Consider the following 24,373-nt stretch of genomic DNA (forward strand, 5'->3'; position numbering starts at 1 on the left):
GTTTAAGAACACTTATTATGTTGTAATGCTTTCTTTGGATGTTATTATTCCTTTTTCTTTTAAATTTTATGATATGATATGTGGGTTATGTTCATATTGAACTTACTCGTAGGATATATATATATATATATATATATATATATATATATATATATATTGTGTGGATTGTATGAGGTGTTGAATTATGATGATTGATATAAGGTCCGGAATTATAACTTGGGATGTCCTAAATACAAACGAAACTTTGCTGAATTTTTAGTAGATTTTTTTTAAAAAAATTACCCTCAAATTAAGAGAATGTGTTGGGATCTTTTAACATTGATCAAGTCGTACAGCCGGGCTGTTACAGTTGGTATTAGAGCCTTGGTATGGGTCTTGGGAAAAATTTAAAAGAGGTTGTTGATGTTCATTAATTTATTGCAGGATGGTACGTACCCGCCAAGAGATTAGAACAGATCTAACCACTGCAGGGAGGGGGAACAAAGATATGGACTTTTCCGAGGGGCAAGAAGAGAGCCCTTTGGAAGATACTGCTTCTCATGCACTAGTAGTATCAACTCAAGCAAGGCATGAAGAATGAACGAGGCTTCAAATTAAACAGGCACCAAGGCAAACTTGGGATGTTCGGCCGACCATGTCAGCCCTAGGGAACGAGTAGAGGAGCCCCCTCAGACTACACCTGTAGAGCCATCTGTTTCTTATGTTGATCCGATGCTCCTGGCCCAGCTAGTCAAAGCAGTAATGGAAGGTATGACTAATGCTGCCACTCCTGTGCCAGCACCCCCACTTGCACACATCATACCAACCATTTCAGAAGCAGCTACAACTACTAATAATGTGGTACATCTAGTTCGGTTGGTGAAAAGTATGAGAGAAATGGGTTGTGAACCCTACTCAAGTGAACATGATGCTAAAGTGGCATAAAGGTGGATTAGAAAGGTGGAGAAAACAATGATTCAAATTAAGATACCACATGATTTGCGGGTAAATTGTGCTACTCAATTACTATGAGACGGTGCTATGACTTGGTGGGAGACAGTTCAGTTGAGGAGGGTTACAGAAAACCTATCATGAGATGATTTCAAGACAGAGTTTGAGAATCAATATTACTCCAAATATCATCCAAAGATAAAGGAACAGGAATTCCTAGCCTTGAGATAAGAGGGAATGTTAGTACTCGAGTATGAGAGACGATTTCATGACCTCTCACTATTCGCACCACATTAGGTCCCATCAGAACAACATATGATAGAAAAGTCAAGGGATGGCTTCAGACAAGAATTGAAGCAGGGGTTGATTGCTTTACAATTCAAGACAGTAAGGGAACTGATTGAAGCAGCACAGGCCTTGGAGGCTATGGAAGAAGGCCAACAGAGTCGGGGGTGTAGGAAAACGAAAGGATATGGAATTTTAGGCAGGCCACCGCTTCCAAAGAAAGGTAAAGGCGAACAGTTCCTCTAATTCAAAAAGAAAAGGGGGACATCAACTAGCTTCCGACGGGATATCAGTGGGAAGTCGGGAAGTGGTCAGACCTGCTCCAGGGCTATAGCTGCGAGGGGGCCTAATGATCAAAAGGAAATTGTCTACCCTCGATGTGCTCAGTGTTAACAAAGACACCCCGGGAGTTGTTTGGTTTCTCCTGGACGATGCTATATAAGGCAAAGAGAAGGTAATAAGTGGAAAACCTACTAGTAATTGGGAAGAGAATGTCATCATTGTGGGGAAAATGTTAACTTTAAAAGGGAATCCCCCATTTAAACATTGAACAACCTTAGAGACATAGGCAACAAAGTTAGAGTCATCAACTGTAACATCCCCATATCTGGGATAAAGCAACGATCTCATGTTAACTGATAAATAGAGTGACTAATATATATACACATAGTATTTGTATTAAGGTCTACTGAAATTTTGACGAAGTCTCCCCTATATCGGGAGGTCCCAAGTTATCGACATACGACTTGTTTACACTTTTAATATTCCACATCTCCTAACTCAATTTAACCCAATCATCCTAGGTCTCAATCCCACAAACATCATCATTCATATCAACCACAATGTTTATGATATACATTGTACAACAATTATCATTATGGATGGATCAAGATATAAACATGCATACATGGAATATAGTTAAACAAACTACATAATTAAATTCATCTATTCAAGTTTAAACATCAATTATACAAATTGAGTTAAATAAAAGTTGTAATATTATCAAATACAAGGGTACACTCCCTAGAACCTAAATTACAAAAAGTGAACCTAAGCTAGAATCTACTTTTGTCGTGCATGTGATGGTCCTGAAAACAAAATACATACTATTGAAATATGAATATCACAATAATATAGCAATACAAATATCGAGCAATTTAAAAAGGCAAACATGCATTCATATTTTATTCACTTCTCCCTTTTGGTTTTCATTAGGGACTTTTTCTCCTTCAACTATTAAAAACCACTTCCTCTTCCATTATCAACCTCCATTCAAGATCTCATAAAACCACCCATGATTATTTCCACTTAACACATTACCGATATCAATTTCACTCTTATCATCATCACCCCGTAGGAGTCGATGCAAGCTGATCCCCTTACCCGAGATCCTAACATACACTAAATGTATGCTAGTTCACGCCCCAAATCACACTTCTCATATTTCTTTGTCAACGATAATTTCATCACTTGGCAATTCACATAACAACCGTTCACCTTGAATACACATACATTCATAATACTATCCAAAATATCGGCATCATTACGCAAACTCTTCCTCCTTTCTTCTAATATCCATTGTTTGGTGCTTGACCGCTTTTTATGTTCGGCTTGTTTTAACTTGCAAGTGCACGAGTGTACGATGTAGCAATTAACTCGGTAAGATCGAGGTCATATCCACAGAGAGCTAGATCTGGAAATTAAGCTAGGTAACAAAAAAACTCAAAAGAAATTAAATTAACAATAACTTGGTTGAAAATAGTTGATGGGTTTGTTTTCAAAGATGAAAAAGTGTAACTAGATTTTAAATGACAAGAAAAAATAAGTCTTGGTCCAAATCAATTTTAATGGTGATGTATTGGTGATTCCTTCAACATATATAAGATAACTCAACCTAATATCAACGATGGTGATATTAGATCGGAAGATATTACAATGAAGTTTAAAAAGATGAAGATTGATTATTGCTTAAGAATAAACAAGTACTTTCATATTAAGTAAGACATTGAATCAAGCCATCTCTATACCAAAACTAAGGTTTGTGCATAAAAATTAAAGATTATAACATTACCTAAATGATTTTTAAAATTTCTTTGCAATAATAAAACATTCATTAAGAAAATGAGAAGATAAACATTAAGATATTCATTCATATCTTAAAGAACTCACCTTAACCACCATCATCCTTGATTTGGATCCAAGAAAGAGATTAGCCAACCATGATTATATATAAGAACACTTTAATAAACATGAAATAACTTGAATCAAACTAAAATAATAAGTTTTACAAACTAAAGAACCGAAATCTACAAAGAAGATCACAACACAATTTCAGTAAAAATTCTAACACAAATCTGACTCTAACTTTGAACAGAAATTCGACCCTCTTAGAAGCCTCTTCTGGAGATGGCTAATAGAGACATATTTATAGGCAATTCTGTTAGCTTTCCATATAAAGAACAACTCATTTGGACATCTGAGTCAAAAGTTATGGGACAAATACCGAAAGGTGTTCTGGAAAATCAAATCAGGCCAACTTGGAGAACACTTTGGTGCACGTTTTTCTTCCTCCTTTATGAGCTGTCTCTTTCTTCTTTTTGACCTAAAATAATGTGACAATGTCCCCTCCAGCTTCCATCCATGTGCATGCCCTCTTGGATCAATGAATTACCCAAAATAAATCAAATGTTATTTGTTGTGTGGACATGTAAGATCATGGATTGTGCTTGGGCTGATTTGGAGGCTGATTTGAGGCTGATTTGGGGCTGAATTTAAGCATCAAATAAGGATACAAATGTTTCTATAATTTGGGCTAAGATTGACATTGAAACCTTGAGTGTATGATGGTTGAAGTTTGCACATAACATAAGGCAAGTTTGGGCTTGAAATAGATCATATGATAATCTTTTCATAGAATTGATTTTTGGGGCAAATTTGGAGCACTTATTTGAACCAAGATTTGCTTCAATCTTCAACTAAATTTCTCTTCAATTCTTTGTTCCGAATTCCGACATTGAATTTTCTGAAATAATTCATTTAAGCTCAAAAAACCTATTGAAACATTAAAAGAAACTTCATTACTAAAAAGCACATCATTTATTATAAAAACCCCAAATAAAAACAATAAATACATATGTAAAATAAAAGACTTAATGATACTTTTGATGCACAATCATTCGATAATTCACATCTCACATCAATAACATATTAAATTATAGAGTTTAACTAGAAAGTATAGGTACGGATCACCTACCTGCAATATAAGCTCTACTCGTGCTCTCCTGCTGCTGCTGTTGCACCACGCTTGTGGCCCCTCCTGCAAATCACAGGTTTATTTCATAAATTTTCCTCACTCAAGGATATGTTTTATAATAACCATATCAACAACCAATAAGTCTTTTTTTTCAGTCATTTCTTAATATTTTACGTTTTTCTCATTTCACCCATTAATATTGTCATTTTCTGTTCAACCCTAATTATCATTCCTTTATTTATATTTGGACTGCTACTGTCAAACTGTTACTGTCTCGTTTTTTAACTATTACTGTCTGACCTCTCCTTATATTTTTAACTATATCTGGAGTTATAGAACTCCGATTCAAGCGAGATTAGTCTCATTGGAAAGCTAAAACATGAGGCTACAAGTTCTATGAATTAAGAAGAACCCAGTTCTGCCTCTAATATAGTCAAAATTGCTCATTAATAAACACTTGGACTATTACTGTCTCGTTTTTGAACTGTTACTGTCTGACCTCTCCTTAGATTTTTAACTATATCTGGAGTTATAGAACTCTGATTCAAGCGAGATTAGTTTCGTTGGAAAGCTAAGATATGAGGCTACAAGTTATATGAATTAAGGAGAACCCAGTTCTGCCATTAAGATAGTCAAAATTGCTCATCAACAAACACTTGGATTGTTACTGTCCAACTGTTATTGTCTCATTTTTTAACTATTACTGTCTGACCTCTCCTTATATTTTTAACTATATCTGGAGTTATAGAACTTCGATTCAAACGAGATTAATCTCGTTAGAAAGCTAAGACATGAGGCTACAAGTTTTATGAATTAAGAAGAACCCAGTTCTGCCTCTAAGATAGTCAAAATTGCTCATCAATAAACACTTGGACTGTTACTGTCTCGTTTTTGAACTGTTACTGTTTGACCTCTTCTCAGATATTTAACTATATCTGGAGTTATAGAACTCCGATTCAAGCGAGATTAGTTTCGTTGAAAAGATAAGACATAAGGCTACAAGTTCTATGGTGAAGAAGAACCCAGTTCTGCTTCTAAGATAGTCAAAATTGCTCATCAACAAACACTTGCACTGTTACTGTCCAACTGTTACTGTCTGACCTCTCCTCAGATTTTTAACTATATCTGGAGTTATAGAACTCCGATTCAAGCGAGATTAGTCTCGTTGGAAATCTAAGACATGAGGCTACAAGTTCTATGAATTAAGAAGAACCTAGTTCTAATTCCCTCATTCTCCTATCTGAAATCTTACTGAAAGTCAGGACATGAGTCTGTCCAGAGTCGTCACCCCCCTTCCCTTCACACATAACTTTCCCAAACTACATTTTCTAGGTAAATTATCATGGTTTCACGTCCCCAATCACATACCACACATAAATTAACTTAATTTTAAAAATAAATACTTTTTCCCCAATTCAAGTCTAAGAACCCTAATCTATAATTCACCTCAAGGCATCAATTCATTATCGATTTTGAAATGACTTATAAGATCATGTTTAGAACACCTTACCCGGTATGAATTAAGGTTTTGATCTTCAACTAGTTGAAGATTTTTCAACTCCCTCCTTTCTTCTCTAATGATAGTCAGCCCTCCATCTTCTCTTCTTGTTCAATTTCCTTGTTAATCTCTTGCCCACAAGTGTTTATTCCATCTATAAACCCTTAATCTTGGATAGTTTTCTTGAAATTTTGGTGTTTCTCTCTTGATTTTGCAAGAATGAATACAAAAACTCCCTCTTTTCTTTCCTTATGATTTCTGTAGATTTTGATGAGAATATGAGTATTTATGCCCTATAATTTTTCTTATTTGCATTTAGGCCTCTACATCGTTTTTTTTCTTCTTATAATTAAGTTATACCTCTTTTCATTTCTTATAATTTCACCCCACAACTTTTAGTTTAGTTTATTTTCTTTAATTTAATCCAACCCTCAACATTTTTGGGTTGATTTATAATGTCTCGAAATATTTCATTCAGAAACTTATATCCAAATTTTCTGAATTCTCGTTTTTATTTAACCATATGCATGAATTTCTTCACTTTTATTTCTCATGTAGTTAGTTTGCAATCCAAATAACCTTTATTTTTCCCCGGGGTTTACATCAGCAATCCATCGTAGTAAATAGATTGGGAAGGTCGACTCAGTTAGGAGCTAACTCAAATAAGGGTCGACCTAGAGTGCAAAATGAAAGGGATCAAGGGAGGGTTTTCCATATGATCTAGGAGGATGTCAGAGCAATATCAGATGTGGTGGCAGGTATGCTACAAATGAATGACTATCAAATGCATGTTTTGTTTGATTCTGGTGCCACTCACTCCTTTATAGCAAATAAAAATGTAACCAAATTGAGTAAGGAAACAAAAAGGGTAGAAAAAGGATTTATTATTGGGACACCTTTGGGTGAAACTATGGAAACAAATGTTGTATTCAAAGGGGTGGGAATTAACATTAATGGGTGTGAACTAGAAGCATATTTAATACCCCTAGAATTAAGTGATTTTGATATAATTCTAGGTATGAATTGGTTGGGAAAAAATAAGGCTCGTTTAGACTGCTTTACAAAAACAGTAACCTTCCAAGGAGCTAAATGTGAAACAATGGTCTTTAAGGGGGAGAGAATTTCCAACTTTACAAATATAATCTCGGTTATGGAAGCAAGAAAACTGCTAAAGAAAGGTTGTACAACATACCTTGCCTATGTGATAAATTTGAAAAAGGGTAAAATAGGACTGTTTGACATTCCAATTGTGAGGGAATTTCCAGACGTATTTCTGGAAGAATTGCCAGGACTACCCCAGAAAAAGAAGTTGAAGTCACCATCGACATATTGCCTGAGGTGTCTCCTATAGCCCAACCACTGTATAGAATGGCCCCAAAAGAATTGGATGAGTTGAAAATTCAATTGCAGGAGCTCTTAGACAAAGGGTTCATATGACCAAGAAACTCACCTTAGGGGGCACCCGTATTATTTGTGAAGAAGAAAGATGGAATGTTGAGGCCTTGCATAGATTACTGTCAGTTGAATAAAGTGACGGTAAAGAACAGATATCTGCTTCCGTGGATAGATGATTTGTTTGATCAGTTGAAGGGTGCTAAAGTATTCTCAAAGATTGATTTTAGATCAGGATACTACCAGATGCGAATCAAAGGGCAAGATGTGTCGAAAATTGCCTTCAGAACTCGCTACGGACACTTTGAGTTCTTAGTGCTACCCTTTGGATTAGCTAATGCTCCAGCACTTTTTATGGATTTAATGAACCGAGTATTTCAACCATACCTTGATAAGTTTGTTGTCGTATTCATCGATGCCATCTTGGTTTACTCCAAATCCTATGAGGAGCATGCACAACACCTAAGACAGACATTACAAACTTTGAGGAGCTGCCAGCTATATGCCAAGTTGGATAAATGTGACTTCTGGTTAAAAGAAGTTACCTTTTTATGGCATGTAGTGGCTTTAGAAGGCATTTTTATGGATCCTCAGAAGGTGGAAGCAGTTCTAAGATGGGAAAGGCCTACTACGATAACTGAAATTCATAGTTTTCTCGGATTGGCAGGGTATTATAGAAGGTTTATCGAAGGGTTTTCAACAATAGCAACTCCATTGACACGGCTCACCAGGAAGAACATAAGATGGGAGTGGTTAAAGGAGTGCGATGAGAGCTTTCAAGAATTGAAAAGAAGGCTTACTACCGCCCCCGTACTAATCCTTCCATCTAGAACAGAAGGCTTTATAGTTTACAATGATGCCTCAAGAAAAGGACTGGGTTGTGTCCTAATGCAACATGGAAAAGTAGTTGCCTATGCATCGAGACAACTGAAGACTTATGAAATCAACTACCCAGTTCATGACATAGAATTGGCAGCAGTAGTTTTTGCCTTACGAGTATGGAGGCACTACTTATACGGATCCCAGGTTCAAATTTTCATGGATCATAAGAGCCTTAAATAACTGATGTCACAGAAGGAGTTGAACATGTGACAATAGAGATGGATAAAATTAATTAAAGATTACGATTGTATTATAGATTATCATCTAGGAAAAGCGAATGTAGTCGCGGATGCTCTCAACCGTAAAGACAAGGTAATTAGGGGTGGACCAGTGATTTGGAATGAGAAAACCATGAGTGAGCTAAAGAGATTGGGGGCAATATTAAATGTGAGTTCGAAAGGATCCTTAATAGCTCAATTAAGGGTGAAGTCAGGATATCGAGAGCAAATATTAGAGGCACAACAGCTTGATGATGAAGTGTCAAAAGTAAGAATCAAACTAGAATCGGGGGGTGAAACTCTTTTTCGAATGGTGATGATGGAATAGTGATGTTGATGCGATGTATGTATGTGCCTGACAACAAAGCCCTTAAACAAAAGTTACTACAAGAGGCCCACAAGTCTAAGTTCACTGTACATCTAGGTAGTACTAAGATGTACCAGGATTTAAAACAATACTACTGGTGGCCAAATATGAGAAAAGAAGTGGCTGGCTATGTGACAAAATGTAGTATTTGCTAGCAAGTAAAGGTAGAACTCCAAAAACCGGCAAGGATATTACAACCATTACCAGTCCCTGAGTGGAAGTGGTAGATGATCACAATGGACTTTGTGTCAGGACTACCTAGAGGAAAGAGGGGAAATGATGCAATCTGGGTCATTATGGATCGACTAACTAAGTCTGCCTTTTTCCTACCAGTAAAGATGATAGATCCAGTTGACAAGTTGGCCAAAATATATGTGAACGAAGTTGTGAGGCTTCATAGAGTTCCAATATCAATTGTTTTAGACCGAGACCCAAGATTTACTTCACGTCTCTAGCCGAGCATACAACATGTCTTGGGAAAAAATTTGAGTATCAGTACTGCCTTTCATCCGCAGACCGATGGCCAATCTAAAAGAGTTATTTAGATTTTAGAGGATTTACTAAGGGCATGTGCTTTGGAATTTGGTGGAAACTAGGAGGAGCACCTGCCACTAGTAGAATTCACGTATAACAACAGTTATCAGTCAACAATTGGAATGACCCCATTTGAATCTCTTTATGGCAGAAAGTGTAGGACACCTTTGTGCTGGGAAGAAGTTGGGGACATAAAGTTGTATGGGGCAGAATTAATACAAATCACTACTGAAAAAGTGAGGATTATCAAGGATTGAATGAAGGTGGCTTAGGATAGAAAGAAGAAGTATGCAAATATTAGAAGAAGACCACTTGAATTTTGTCATGGAGATAAAGTATTCTTGAAGGTAGCTCCATGGAAGCACATGTTGAGATTCAACATGAAGGGGGAGTTAACTTTGAGGTTCATCGGACCATTTGAAATCTGAAAACGTATCGGACCTGTAGCATATGAAATAAACTTGCCCTCCCAATTAGCCGAAGTTCACAATGTATTCCATGTTTCTTTGTTGCGAAAAGTTGATGTAGACCCTTCGAGAGTGTTACCTCAAGTGCTAGTGGAGGTAAAAGAAGACTTAACACTTGAGGTGAGACCTATAAAGATTCTCAATTGGGGTGAGAAAGAACTTTGTAATAAGAAATTTCCCATCATAAGAGTCTTATGGCGAAGCTCACAAATCGAGGAAGAGACATGGGAGAGAGAATCAGAAATGAGACGAAAATTCCCCGACTTGTTTATAAACTCAGGTACATTACTCAAATTTCAAGGATGAAATTTCTATTAGGAGGGGAGAATGTAAACCTCGAAAAAATAAATAAATAAAGGTTGCTTAAATTGAAAACTAACTACATGAGAAATAAAAGTGAGGAAATTCATGCGTATGGTTAAATAAAAGACAGGAATTCAAAAAATTTTGAATATAATTTTCGGGCAAAATAATTCGAGACATTATAATAAGTCGGTAATGTTGAGGGTTGGATTTAATTGAAGAGAATAATACACTTAAAGGAAATGGAGCCTAAATGCAAATAAGGGAAAATATAGAGTATAAATAATCTCTCCTCACCAAAAATCTACAGGAACCATAAGGAGAAAGATAGGGAGTTTTATACCCGTTCTTGAAAAATCAAAAGAGAGAAACACTAAAACTTCAAGAACCCATCCAAGATTAAAGGTTTATAAATGGGATAAACACTTGTGAGCAAGGGATTAACAAGAAATTGAACAAAAAGAAAAGAAAGGAGGGAGTTGAAAATCTTCAACTAGTTGAAAATCAAAATCTTAATTCGTACTGGGTAAGGTGTTCTAAACATGATCTTAAAAAATTCATTTCAAATTTGATAATGAATTGATGCCTTGATATTGAATTATAGGTTAGGGTTCTTAGACATGAATTGGGGAAAAAAATACTTATTTTTAAAATTAAGTTAATTCATGTGTGGTATGTAGTTTATGAAAGTATTGTGTGAAGGGAATGGAGAGACGAATTTTGACAGACTTGTCTCCTGATTTTCGGTAAGATTTCAGGTAGGAGGATGAGGGAATTAGGATCGAGTTCCTTCATACAAATTGTAGATTTGGATGTTAGCTAACCAAGGAAACTAGTCTTGCTCAATTTAGAGATGTAGAACTCTAGTTATGGGTTACCAACCGAGACTGAGTCGTGACTAATTCTGTAGGGCAGTAGGACTGATGGGTTGATGAGCAATTTTGACTATCTTGGAGGTAGAACTGGGTTCTCCTTCCTTCAGAGAACTTGTAGCCTCGTGTCTGAGCTTTCCAATAAGATCAATCTCACTTAAAATGGAGTTCTAGAACTGTAGATATAGTTAAAAATCTAATGAGTGTTCAGACAACAACTGTTGGACAACAACCATTGGATAATAACAGTTCAAACAACAATGGTTGGACAACAACAGTTAGACAATAACAGTTCAATGTCTAGATAGCAACGGTTGGACAGCAACGGTTGGACAGTAACAGTTCAAACAGTAACGGTTGGACAGCAACCGTTGGACAGTAACAGTTCAATGTCTAGACAGCAACGGTTGGACATCAACCATTGGACAGTAATAGTTCAAACAACAATAGTTGGACAGTAACAATTCAAAGTTAGACAGCAACAATAAACTTTTACGTGAATATTATATGTAAGAATATAAAAGAATTGAGTCATATGAACACTTGCACATTGACATGCTAACTTTGAAAATATACCTGATATATGTATATTTGTTATTATGAGGAAATGAACATGCATAGAAACTTTCTTGTGATTCAGGAGGAGCAACCAAGATTGGATCTTCTGTTAGGAGGTCACGAGACAAGCAAAGCAGGTGCGTGATTTCCCTCCTTTTTGCACTTATACAATTTAAAATTCTTCTGGTGAATGCAATTACAATAAATATTGTGTTCGATGTAAATAAAGTCTAGCGTATTTACAAGATTAGCTTCGGCTAATGACATCCGTGATAGGATTGCCGGGAGACGAATTACAAGATTAACTTCGGCTAATGGCATCCGTGATAGGATTGCTAGGAAATGAATCACAAGATTAGACTTTGCAAGGTCACCCGGTTCATGCAAGTAAATAAGAGTATTCAAATTAAGAATATGCAAATGAGTGTTAATTGAATTTAAAAGATTTACAAGCAAAATATAAGTTGTCTGTTAGAGTTCCTATAAATCCGATGGAAAATTAATACTTCATTCATATAAATTACATGAGCAAATATTTATTTCTTTTATCAATATAATGGTATGTTTATTTATGTAACAGGTCCATCAAATATCCAGGGAGATCATTAGTTTAGGACTCTTCTTTGTCAAACTTATGTAAATATTTAACTTAAACAAAAAGGAATTAACGCGTTTATGTAGTATGCTTTTGTATAAACCTTGATGTATTTATAAAAGTTCAGCTTAACATGTAGTACTTTAGTTATCTTGTAATTAACCATTTTGAAATGTTTAAGAATATTTATTATGTTGTAATGCTTTCTTTGCATGTTAGTATTCCTTTTTCTTTTAAATTTTATGATATAATATGTGGGATATGTTCATATTGAACTTACTCGTAGGATATATATATATATATATATATATATATATATATATATATATATATATATATATATATATATATTGTGTGGATTGTACGAGGTGTTGAATTATAATGATTGATATAAGGTCCAGAATTATGGGACCTTGTGATGATGAGTTGATTGAATAAATTGATAGTAGTCGATAACTTGGGATGTCCTAAATACAAACGAAACTCTACCGAATTTTTTGTAGATTTTTTAAAAACATTTACTCTCAAATTAAGAGAATATGTTGGGATCTTTTAACATTAATCAAGTCGTACAGCCGGGCTGTAACAGAGCTGCTCTACTTGAACACTGAATCACCTTAATAGTCTCCCCTGTATTGAAAAGTTTTTCCATTAATATCATTTTCACATAACAACATACTCCTTATTCATCGTAACATTCATTATAGTTTTATTTACGTTTTTCATCCGTATTTTTGAATCATTTACTACACAAAAAAATCAACTAAATTATAAACAATTTCATGATTCCTTTAACTCCTATCAATTTTACACAATTCCATGAAATTTACAATTCTCTATAATTTTGCAATTTCACCATTTTAGAGAGGATCATCAGATCAGAAAAGGGCTCTCTTTCAATCTTAGAATAGGATCTTAGGCATATGGTGATGTCAATTACTCAATATTTTATTATTTCAATACTTCAACTCAATCAAAATCATTATTCACATAATCACACATAGATTTACAGCACAATTAATGGATAATATCATAAATGCATAACTTCCCATTTAATTCTCCTTATGGCGGCTCTTGCAGGCTTCTCACCTATCACTTTTCTTCATCATTCTTTCATGATTTCACTCCCTTAACAACCTATAAAGGTCATAGAAACTCAATTTATAAGAACTATAATTCAAATTTTTTTTGGTCAATTTAGCTTAAAATCACTAAACTCTTATTCAAATTGATACAAAGAGGTTTCGAACACCTACTCGATTGCCGAACGTAATTTGAAAGTTGACCCGTCAAGACTTTCCCAAAACTTCTATATTTTATTCTTCTAAGCACATAGACTACTACTGACTCATAAACTGTTGATGAAATCTGGGTCCCTGCGGACCCATAAATCATCCATGAAACCTAGTTTTACAGCTGACGCTAAAATCTTCAGCGCACATAGACTACTTCGACCTAAGAAATCGTTGACGAAACTGAGTCGCTGCTGACCCATAAATCATCAACGGAACCCAGTTCTATGGCTGACGCTCAAATCTTCAGCGCACATAGACAATTACTGACTCAAAAATCATTAACAAAAACTACATCACTACCGACATAGAAATCATCAACGAAACCTAGTTCTATGGTTGATGCTAAAATCTTTATCGCTCATAAACTAGTGTTGACTCAAAAATAATTGACAAAACCTGAGTCGCTACCGACCCAGAAATCATCAATGAAACCTAGTTTTACGGCGGACGCTCAAATCTTCAGTGCACATAGACTACTCCTGACTCAGAAACCGTTGACGAAATTGAGTCACTGCCGACCTAGAAATCATCAACGGAACCCAGTTCTACGACTGATGTTGAATGATTAGTACTTAAAAGTGCATTTTTATCAAGGTTTTATATCATGATTTTGCACTTGAAGTATCAATAACTCAACTAAAACATGTTTTATAAATGAAAGGATTGATTGATGAGTTTAAATACTGAAATTGAAAGGACAAAGAGAGGGCCAAACTTAGAAAAGAGATGTTGGTTCAGTCCAAACTGGAACACTGTTCGGTCATCGGGTTATATCTGGAGTTGTAAATCTTGGATTTAGGTCTGCCTTATATGGATGGAAAGCTAAGACATAGGCCTAAAACTTTCATGAGAGTCCAAGATTTTAAAAGGCCATTTTCAAGTCCAAATTGTGGCAACAATGGAGAAGTCCGAATCTGTCCTGCAGCCTAGACACTGTTTAGTGTTCAACCCATATCTTGAGTTCTAGAAGTCCAAATGACCTCAATGTTTTTTCCTGGAAAGCTGAGACAATTTCCTAGAACTTTCATGATTTAAGTCTATTCAAATTATGATGTTATCAATGATGTTTTTGGCTGACAAGAAGATAAGGATTGTTACCAAGTTAAGATGTGGCCAACGATTCAACAATAAATCAACAAATCAATAGTTCCAAATTTTTGCCTATAAAAGGAGGCATTTGCCATGTATTTAGGCATCTTGGTTTGCAGATCAAGATCATGCTCTTGCTCTCTCTCTTTGTAATGCTTAAGTTTTGTTTATATTAATCTCTTGTTTATGCTTTTCATTTCCTTTCCTTTACTTAGTTAACTTATATCTTATTTATGTTCTTATCTTGTTTATTTATGTTTCTCTTCTTCATTATATTTAGCTAAGTTTATTATGTCAAGGTGAAAAGGTTACACTGATGGTGTAAGAATAAGTATAGTGTAAACTCAACATGGACTTTAATGTTTAATACTAACATGTTTTATATTTGTTATCTTGTTCACTTTTAATACTTTGCTTGTTAAATGGTTAATCTAGATTTTTGTTGTATAACCCTTGGTACAACAAATACTTGGCACTTTCATAGCCCAAACTGTATGGTATACCGACACCTGTGCTATGAAAGGAACTTGATTTGTTGTTAATATAAGTTATAATCATGAATGCCTGACAACATTTACAAGTATTAACATTATTTGAATGAGATAACTAATGAATCATGTTTTTTTTTCTTTTCTTCCTTTTATTCTCTTCCTACACGTGCATGAGAGTTTGGTCACGTACATTAAATGGTAGACTTTGTAGGGTATCCTCATTATTTTCAGAAAATATGGCCGAAGAAGATAATCAGTCACTTCATAATGAGAATAATGAGAATAACCGAGTGAGAACACTTAGAGACCACATGAATCCTACAAGAACAAGTGCACCCTCATTCATAGTTTTCCCCTCTGATGCATCTCATTTTAATTTTAAGCCAGACATTATTCAACTTTTACCTTCTTTTCATGGCTTAGATTTAGAAAATCCATACTTGCATTTAAGGGAATTTGAGGAGGTCTGTAACACCTATAATGACTCAAATTGTAGCATGAACACCATCAGGTTAAAGCTTTTTCCTTTTTCATTAAAAGATAAAGCTAAAACATGGTTACAAAATTTGTGACCTAGATCTATTCGTGCTTGAGATGAAATGCAACAACAATTTTTAAAGAAGTTTATTCCATCTCACAGAATTTTCTTTCAAAAGACAAATCATCACTTTCACTAAAAAACCAGGAGAAACATTTTACCAATGTTGGGATAGATATCGAGACTTGCTTAATACTTGCCCTCATCATTGTTTTGAAACATGGAGATTGGTTTCACATTTTTATGAAGGGTTAACTCCTAGAGATAGGCAAATAGTTGAGTTGACATGTAATGGAATTTTTGAGGATGAAGACCCTAATGAAGCAATGGAGTACCTAGACTTGCTAGCTGAAAATGCTCAAAATTAGGACACTACAGGCACTTATGAGGCATCAAGTAAAACCTAACCTCATACATCTAGTGGAGGTATGTACAACCTCAGGGAAGATCATGACCTCTAAGCCAAGTTTGCATCTTTAGCTAGAAAAGTCGAGGCACTAGAATTAAAAAATAGTGGTCGATTAAAATCTGTTTAAGACATTGTGTGTCAAATCTGTGAAACCAATGAACATTCAACCAATGACTGTCCAACTTTGCCTTCTTTTAAGGAATGTCTCCATGAACAAGCCCATGCTTTAAACAGTTTCCAAAGGCCCAATCATAACCCATACTCGTAAACATACAACCCTAGTTGGAGAAATCACCCAAATTTCAATTGGAAGAGTGATAATAATAATGCATAAACTTTACAGCCACCATTTCAATCACACCATAATTTGCAAAATTCTCATGGATATGCACCTCTTTATGCTCCACCTCCTAGAACAAATCTTAAGGAAACATTGCATGAATTCATTGAAAAGCAAGAGACAACCAACACTCAACTTGCTCAAAGCATGACAGATTTTAAAGATACTCTTGCAAAATTGACATCTGCTCTCAGTTTTCAAGAGAAAGGTAAGTTTCCATCTCAACCACAACAAAATCCAAAGGGGCAATACAATGCAAATGCAAGTAGTTCTGGAAGCCAATACATGGATCAAGTCAAATCAGTCATCACTCTTCGCAGTGGTAAGGTTATTGAAAAACCCATTCTTGAACCTTGTGAGAAAGATGATGAGTTAATCTTTGAGGGTAAGGAAGGGGTTGAATATGAACATTGTAAAGAAAAGACTGATTCTTCGCCAACACTTCCATTTCCTCATGCCATGACCAAACAAAGGAAAGTCAATCACAACTCTGAAATCTCTAAAACTTTCAAGAAGGTAAGGATCAATATACCTTTGTTGGATACTATTAAACAAGTACCTTCTTATACTAAATTTTTGAAAGATCTGTGCACCGTGAAGAGAAAACTGCATGTGAAAAAGAAAGCCTTTTTAGCCGAACAAGTAAGTGCCATTCTTCAGAACAATAATGCTTTGAAATATGAAGAACCTGGTTGTCCTACAATTTCATGCTTTATTGGAGAATATAAAATTGAAAGAGCTTTACTTGATCTTGGAGCTAGTGTGAATTTACTTCCATATTCAGTTTTTCAGAGTCTCAATCTAGATGAGTTAAAAGCCACTTCTGTAACTCTCTTACTTGCTGATAGATATGTAAAAGTGCCTAGAGGAATAGTTGAAGATGTGTTAGTACAAGTTGATAAATTCATTTATCCTGTGGATTTTATTGTCTTGGACACACAACCTATTAAAGCATATAATTCATTTCCTGTTATTTTAGGACATCCGTTTCTTGCAACTTCTAATGTATTGATTAATTGTAGGAATGGACTGATGAAACTATCATTTGGAAACATGACATTGGAGATGAATATTTTCAACATTTTCAAGCAACCTGTAGATGATAATGATTTACAGGAAGTGGACTTTACTGAAAAATTAGTTCATGATCAATTTCAAACCACTTCTAGTGAAACCGAGATTGATGAATCTGATGATTTGCAAATGGTTTATTTTCAGGAAGAATCAAAGGCAAATAGTTAGAGACCAAAAATTGAGGAATTACCACCACAATCAATTGAGTCCATACCTTCAAGTGTTCAACCACCAAAACCTGATTTGAAGTTGTTACCATTCAATCTCAAATACTCATTTTTGGGAGAAAATGAAACTTTTCTAGTAATAAGCTCTTCAAAACTTAATGCACATCAAGAAGGTAAGTTATTAAAAACTCTAAAAATGCACAAAAATACATTATGATGGACCATAGCTGACATAAAAGGAATTAGTCCTTTGATTTGCACACATAGGATTTATTTGGAGGAAAATGCTAAACCGTCTAGAGAAATCCAACGAAGGTTTAATCCTAATATGAAAGAAGTAGTGAAAAATGAAGTCATTAAACTTGTAGATAATGGAATCATTTATCCTATTTCTGACAACAAATGGGTAAGTCCTACCTAAGTTGTATCCAAAAAGTCTGAAGTCACTGTGATAACAAATGAGAAAAATGAGTTAATTCTAACTAGGACTATTACTGGTTGGCGCATGTGCATTGACTATAGGGAACTTAATTCAATGACTAGAAAATATCATTTTCCTTTACCTTTCATGGATTAAATCCTAGAAAGAGTTGCAGGTCATGAATTTTATTGTTTTCTAGATGGCTATTCAGGTTACAACCAAATTGAAATTGCATTGGAAGATCAAGAGAAGACTACTTTCACATGTCCATTTGGTACTTTTGCATATCGAAAGATGCCTTTTGGATTATGTAATGCACCAGCCACATTTCAAAGATGCATGCTCAGTATATTTAGTTATATGGTTGAACATTTTCTTGAAATTTTTTATGGATGATTTTTCTGTTTTTGGCGATTCATTTGATGATTGTTTGACTACCTTAGAAAAGGTTTTGAGCAGGTGTGAAGAGAAGAATCTTATAATGAATTGGGAAAATGTCACTTTATGGTAACAAACGGCATTGTACTTGGTCACATTGTTTCATCGAAAGGAATTGAGGTTGACAAATCTAAAATCGAGTTAATTGCTAACTTGCCAACACCAAAATCTGTTAAAGATGTTATATCATTCTTAGGACATGCTGGTTTTTATAAAAGGTTCATCAAAGATTTTAGTATAATATCTAAGCCCTTAAGTAACCTTCTAACAAAGGATAATATTTTTGAATGGACTAAACATTATGAAGAAGCCTTTGTTAAACTTAAAAACTTGCTTACTTCTGCTCCTGTCATTCAACCTCCTGATTGGTCATTACCTTTTGAAATATTGTGTGATGCTAGTGATTATGTCGTGGGTGCTGTCTTGAGACAAAGAAAAGATAAGAAACCTTATGTGATTTACTATGCAAGTAAAACATTAAATAGTGCTCAAATGAATTACACCACCACGAAATCTTCAGCGTATATAGGCTACTGCTGACTCAAAAATCATTGACAAAAACTGAGTCACTGCTAACCAAAAAAACATCCTTTAAGTCCACTTCAACGGCTGACGCTGCAATCTTTAGCGCACCTAGACTACTGCTAACTCATAAATCATTGATGAAATTGAGTCATTGCTGATCCAGAGATCATCATCAGAATCCGGTTCTACAGTGGGTGCTGAAATCTTCAGCGCACATAGACTACTCTTGACTCAGAAACTGTTGACGAAAACTATGTTGCTGTCGACCAAGAAATCATCCTTGAAACCCACTTATACAACTGACGCTGAAATCATTAGCACATATAGACATCTGCTAACTCAGAAATCATTGATGAAAAATGACTCGTAGCCGATGTAGAAATCATCATCAGAACCTAGTTCTACGGCTGACACTGAAATCTTCAGCGCACCTAGACTATTGCTGACTCAGAAATTATTGACGAAAACTGGGTCCCTGCAGACCCAGAAATCATCATCGCAACCTAGTACTATGGCTGACACTAAAATCTTCAGCTCACCTAGACTACTAATGACTCATAAATTGTTGGCGAAAATAGAGTCGCTGCCGACCAAGAAATCATCTTTGAAACCCACTTCTACGGCTGACACTAAAATCTTCAGCACACATAGACTTCTACTGACTCAGAAATCATTGATGAAAAATGACTCCTTGCCGACGTAGAAATCATCATCAGAACTGAGCTCTACGGCTGTCGCTGAAATCTTCAGCGCACCTAGACTACTGCTGACTCAGAAATCGTTGATGAAAACTAGGTCCTTGCCAAAACAGAAATCGTCATCGGAACCTAGTACTACGGCAGATGCCGAAATCTTCAGCACACCTAAATTAATGATGACTCATAAATCGTTGGCGAAAACAGAGTCGCTGTCGACCAAGGAATCATCATTGAAAGAAATCATTGACGAAAAATGACTCGTTGCCGACGTAGAAATCATCATCATAACCGAGCTCTACGGCTGACGCTGAAATCTTCAACACACCTAGACTACTTCAGACTAAGAAATCGTTGATGAAAACTGAGTTGCTACCGATCCAGAAAGCATCACCAGAACCCCGTTCTACAGTTGACGCTGAAATCTTTAGCGCACTTAGACTACTGCTGACAGAGAAATCATTGATGAAAACTAGGTCGCAGGCGACCAGGAAATCATCACCGGAACCCAGTACTATGGTGGGCACTGAAATCTTTAGCGCACATAGACTACTGCTTACTCATAAATCATTGGTGAAAACAGAGTTGGTGCCGACCAATAAATCATCCTTGAAACCCATTTCAACGATTGACGCTGAAATCTTCAGTGCACATAGACTTTTGCTGACTCAGGAATCGTTGATGAAAAATGACTCGTTGCCGATGTAGAAATCATCATTGGAATCGAGCTTTACGACTTACGTTGAAATCTTCAGCGCACCTAGACTACTTTTGACTAAGAAATCATTGATGAAAACTGAGTTGCTGCCGATCCACAAATCATCACCGGAACCCAGTTCTATGGTTGAAGCTGAAATCTTCAGCCCACCTAGACTACTGCTGACTCAGAAATCATTGACGAAAACTAGGTCGCGGCCGACCAAGAAATCATTATCGGAACCCAGTACTACAGTGGGCACTGAAATCTTCAGCGCACATACACTACTGCTGACTCATAAATCGTTGGCGAAAACAGAGTCGGTGCCGACCAAGAAATCATCCTTGAAACCGACTTCTACAACTGACGCTAAAATCTTCAGCGCACATAGACTTCTGCTGACTTAGAAATCGTTGATGAAAAATGACTCGTTGCCGATGTAGAAATCATCATCGGAATCAAGCTTTACGGCTAACGCTGAAATCTTCAGCGCACCAAGACTACTTCAGACTAAGAAATCATTGATGAAAACTAGGTCGCCGCCGACCAAGAAATCATTACTAGAACCGAGTACTGCAGTGGGCACTGAAATTTTCAGCGCACCAAGGCTACTACTGACTAATAAATCATTAGTGAAAACAGAGTCGCTGCCGACCAAGAAATCATCCTTGAAACCCGCTTCTACTGCTGACGTTGAAATCTTCAGCGCACATAGACTACTCCTCACTCAAGAACTATTGACAAAAACTGTGTCACTGCCGACCAAGAAATCATCCTTAAACTCACTTCTACGGCTGACTCTGAAATCTTTAACGCACATAGACTTCTGCTGACTAAGAAATCGTTGATGAAAAATGACTCGTTTCCGACATAGAAATCATCATCGGAATTGAGATCTACGGCTGACGCTGAAGTCTTCAGCGCACCTAGACAACTTCTGACTAAGAAATCGTTGATGAAAACTAAGTTGGTGGCGATCTAGAAATCATCACCAGAATCCAGTACTACGGTGGGCATTGAAATCTTCAGCGCACATAGACTACTCCTCCCTCAGAAACTGTTGATGAAAACAGAGTCGGTGCCAACCAAGAAATCATCCTTGAAACCCACTTCTACAACTGATGCTGAAATCTTCAGCACACATAGACTTCTGCTGACTCAAAAATCGTTGATGAAAAATGACTCTTCGACGACCTATAAATCATCATCGGAACCGAACTCTATGGTTGACGCTGAAATCTTCAGGGCACTTAGACTACTGCTGGCTCAGAAATCGTTGATGAAAACTGAGTTATTGTCGATCCAGAAATCATCACCGGAACCTAGTTCTATGGTTGACGCTGAAATCTTCAGCCCACCTAGACTACTGCTGACTCAGAAATCATTGACTAAAACTGGGTCCCAACCGACCTAGAAATCATCACCTGAACCAAGTACTATGGTGGGCGCTGAAATCTTTAGCGCACATAGACTACTGCTGACTCATAAATCATTGGCGAAAATAAAGTCGGTGCCGACCAAGAAATCATCCTTGAAACCCACTTCTACGGCTGCCGCTGAAATCGTCAGCGCACATAGACTTCTGCTGACTCAGAAATCGTTGATGAAAAATGACTCGTCGCCGACCTATAAATCATCATCGAAACCGAACTCTATGGTTGACACTGAAATCTTTAGGGCACTTAGACTACTGCTGGCTCAGAAATCGTTGATGAAAACTGAGTTGTTGTCGATCCAGAAATCATCACCGGAACCCAGTTCTACAGTTGACGCTGAAATCTTCAGCCCACCTAGACTACTGCTGACTCAGAAATCATTGAAGAAAACTGGGTCCCAGCCGACCTAGAAATCATCACCTGAACCAAGTACTATGGTGGGCGCTGAAATCTTCAGCGCACATAGACTACTGCTGACTCATAAATCATTGGCGAAAATAAAGTCGATGCCGACCAAGAAATCATCCTTGAAACCCACTTCTACGGCTGCCGCTGAAATCGTCAGCGCACATAGACTTCTACTGACTCAGAAATCGTTGATGAAAAATGACTCGTCGCCGACCTATAAATCATCATCGGAACCGAACTCTATGGTTGACACTGAAATCTTCAGGGCACTTGGACTACTGCTGGCTCAGAAATCGTTGATGAAAGCTGAGTTGTTGTCGATCCAGAAATCATCACCGGAACCCAGTTCTATAGTTGACGCTGAAATCTTCAGCCCACCTGGACTATTGCTGATTCAGAAATCATTGACGAAAACTAGGTCCCAACCGACCTAGAAATCATCATCTGAACCAAGTACTATGGTGGGCGCTGAAATATTCAGCGCACATAGACTACTGCTGACTCATAAATCCTTGGCGAAAATAAAGTCAGTGCCGACCAAGAAATCATCCTTGAAACCCACTTCTACGGCTGCCGCTGAAATCGTCAGCGCACATAGACTTCTGCTGACTCAGAAATCGTTAATGAAAAATGACTTGTTGCCGATGTAGAAATCATCATCGGAATCAAGCTTTACGGCTAACGCTGAAATCTTCAGCGCACCAAGACTACTTCAGACTAAGAAATCATTGATGAAAACTGGGTTGCTGCCGATCCAGAAATCATCACCGGAACCCAGTTCTACGGTTGACGCTGAAATCTTCAGCCCACCTAGATTGCTGCTGACTCAGAAATCATTGATGAAAACTGGGTCGCAGCCGGCCAAGAAATCATTACCAGAACCCAGTACTGCAGTGGGCACTGAAATTTTCAGCGCACATAGACTATTGCTGACTCATAAATCGTTAGCGAAAACAGAGTTGGTGCCGACCAAAAAATCATCCTTGAAACCCACTTCTACAGCTGACGCTGAAATCTTCAGCGCACATAGACTTCTGCTGACTCAGAAATCGTTGATGAAAAATGACTCGTTGCCGATGTAGAAATCATCATCGGAAACGAGCTCTATGGCTGACGCTGACAACTTGAGCGCACCTAGACAACTTCTGACTAAGAAATCGTTGATGAAAAATGACTCGTTGCCGATGTAGAAATCATCATCGGAATCAAGCTTTAAGGCTAACGCTGAAATCTTCAGCGCACCAAGACTACTTCAGACTAAGAAATCATTGATGAAAACTAGGTCGCCGCCGACCAAGAAATCATTACTAGAACCGAGTACTGCAGTGGGCACTGAAATTTTCAGCGCACCAAGGCTACTACTGACTAATAAATCATTAGTGAAAACAGAGTCGCTGCCGACCAAGAAATCATCCTTGAAACCCGCTTCTACTGCTGACGCTGAAATCTTCAGCGCACATAGACTACTCCTCACTCAAGAACTGTTGACAAAAACTGTGTCACTGCCGACCAAGAAATTATCCTTAAACTCACTTCTACGGCTGACTCTGAAATCTTTAACGCACATAGACTTCTGCTGACTAAGAAATCGTTGATGAAAAATGACTTGTTTCCGACGTAGAAATCATCATCGGAACTGAGATCTACGGCTGACGCTGAAGTCTTCAGCGCACCTAGACAACTTCTGACTAAGAAATCGTTGATGAAAACTAAGTTGGTGGCGATCGAGAAATCATCACCAGAATCCAGTACTACGGTGGGCGCTGAAATCTTCAGCGCATATAGACAACTACTGACTCGTTGGCGAAAACAGAGTCGTTGCCAACCAATAAATCATCCTTGAAACCCACTTCTATGACTGATGCTGAAATCTTCAGCACACATAGAATTCTGCTGACTCAGAAATCGTTGATGAAAACTGGGTTGCAGCTGACCTAGAAATCATTACCAGAACCCACTACTACAGTGGATGCTGAAAAATGACTCGTTGCCGACCTAGAAATCATCAACAACACTTAGTTCTACGCTAAAATCTTTAATGGACAAAAACCATTGACAAAAATGGCGTCCATACGGACCAAAAAAAATCCAAGAAGCCCAGTTCTACGGATTACGCTAACATCTTCAACGCATATAGACTAATAATAACTGAGAAACCATGGATGAAAACAGAGTCCCTACTGTCCCAAAAATCAT

The 24,373-nt window shown here is 36.9% G+C and overlaps 1 pseudogene; it reads left to right on the top strand.

The window, feature by feature from the left end:
• LOC133702733 (uncharacterized) overlaps positions 1-24,373 on the top strand; it is a 148,720-nt pseudogene that overhangs the window by 105,115 nt on the left and 19,232 nt on the right.

Source organism: Populus nigra, chromosome 9 (genome assembly GCF_951802175.1).
Source record: "Populus nigra chromosome 9, ddPopNigr1.1, whole genome shotgun sequence".
Taxonomy (NCBI): Eukaryota; Viridiplantae; Streptophyta; class Magnoliopsida; order Malpighiales; family Salicaceae; genus Populus; species Populus nigra.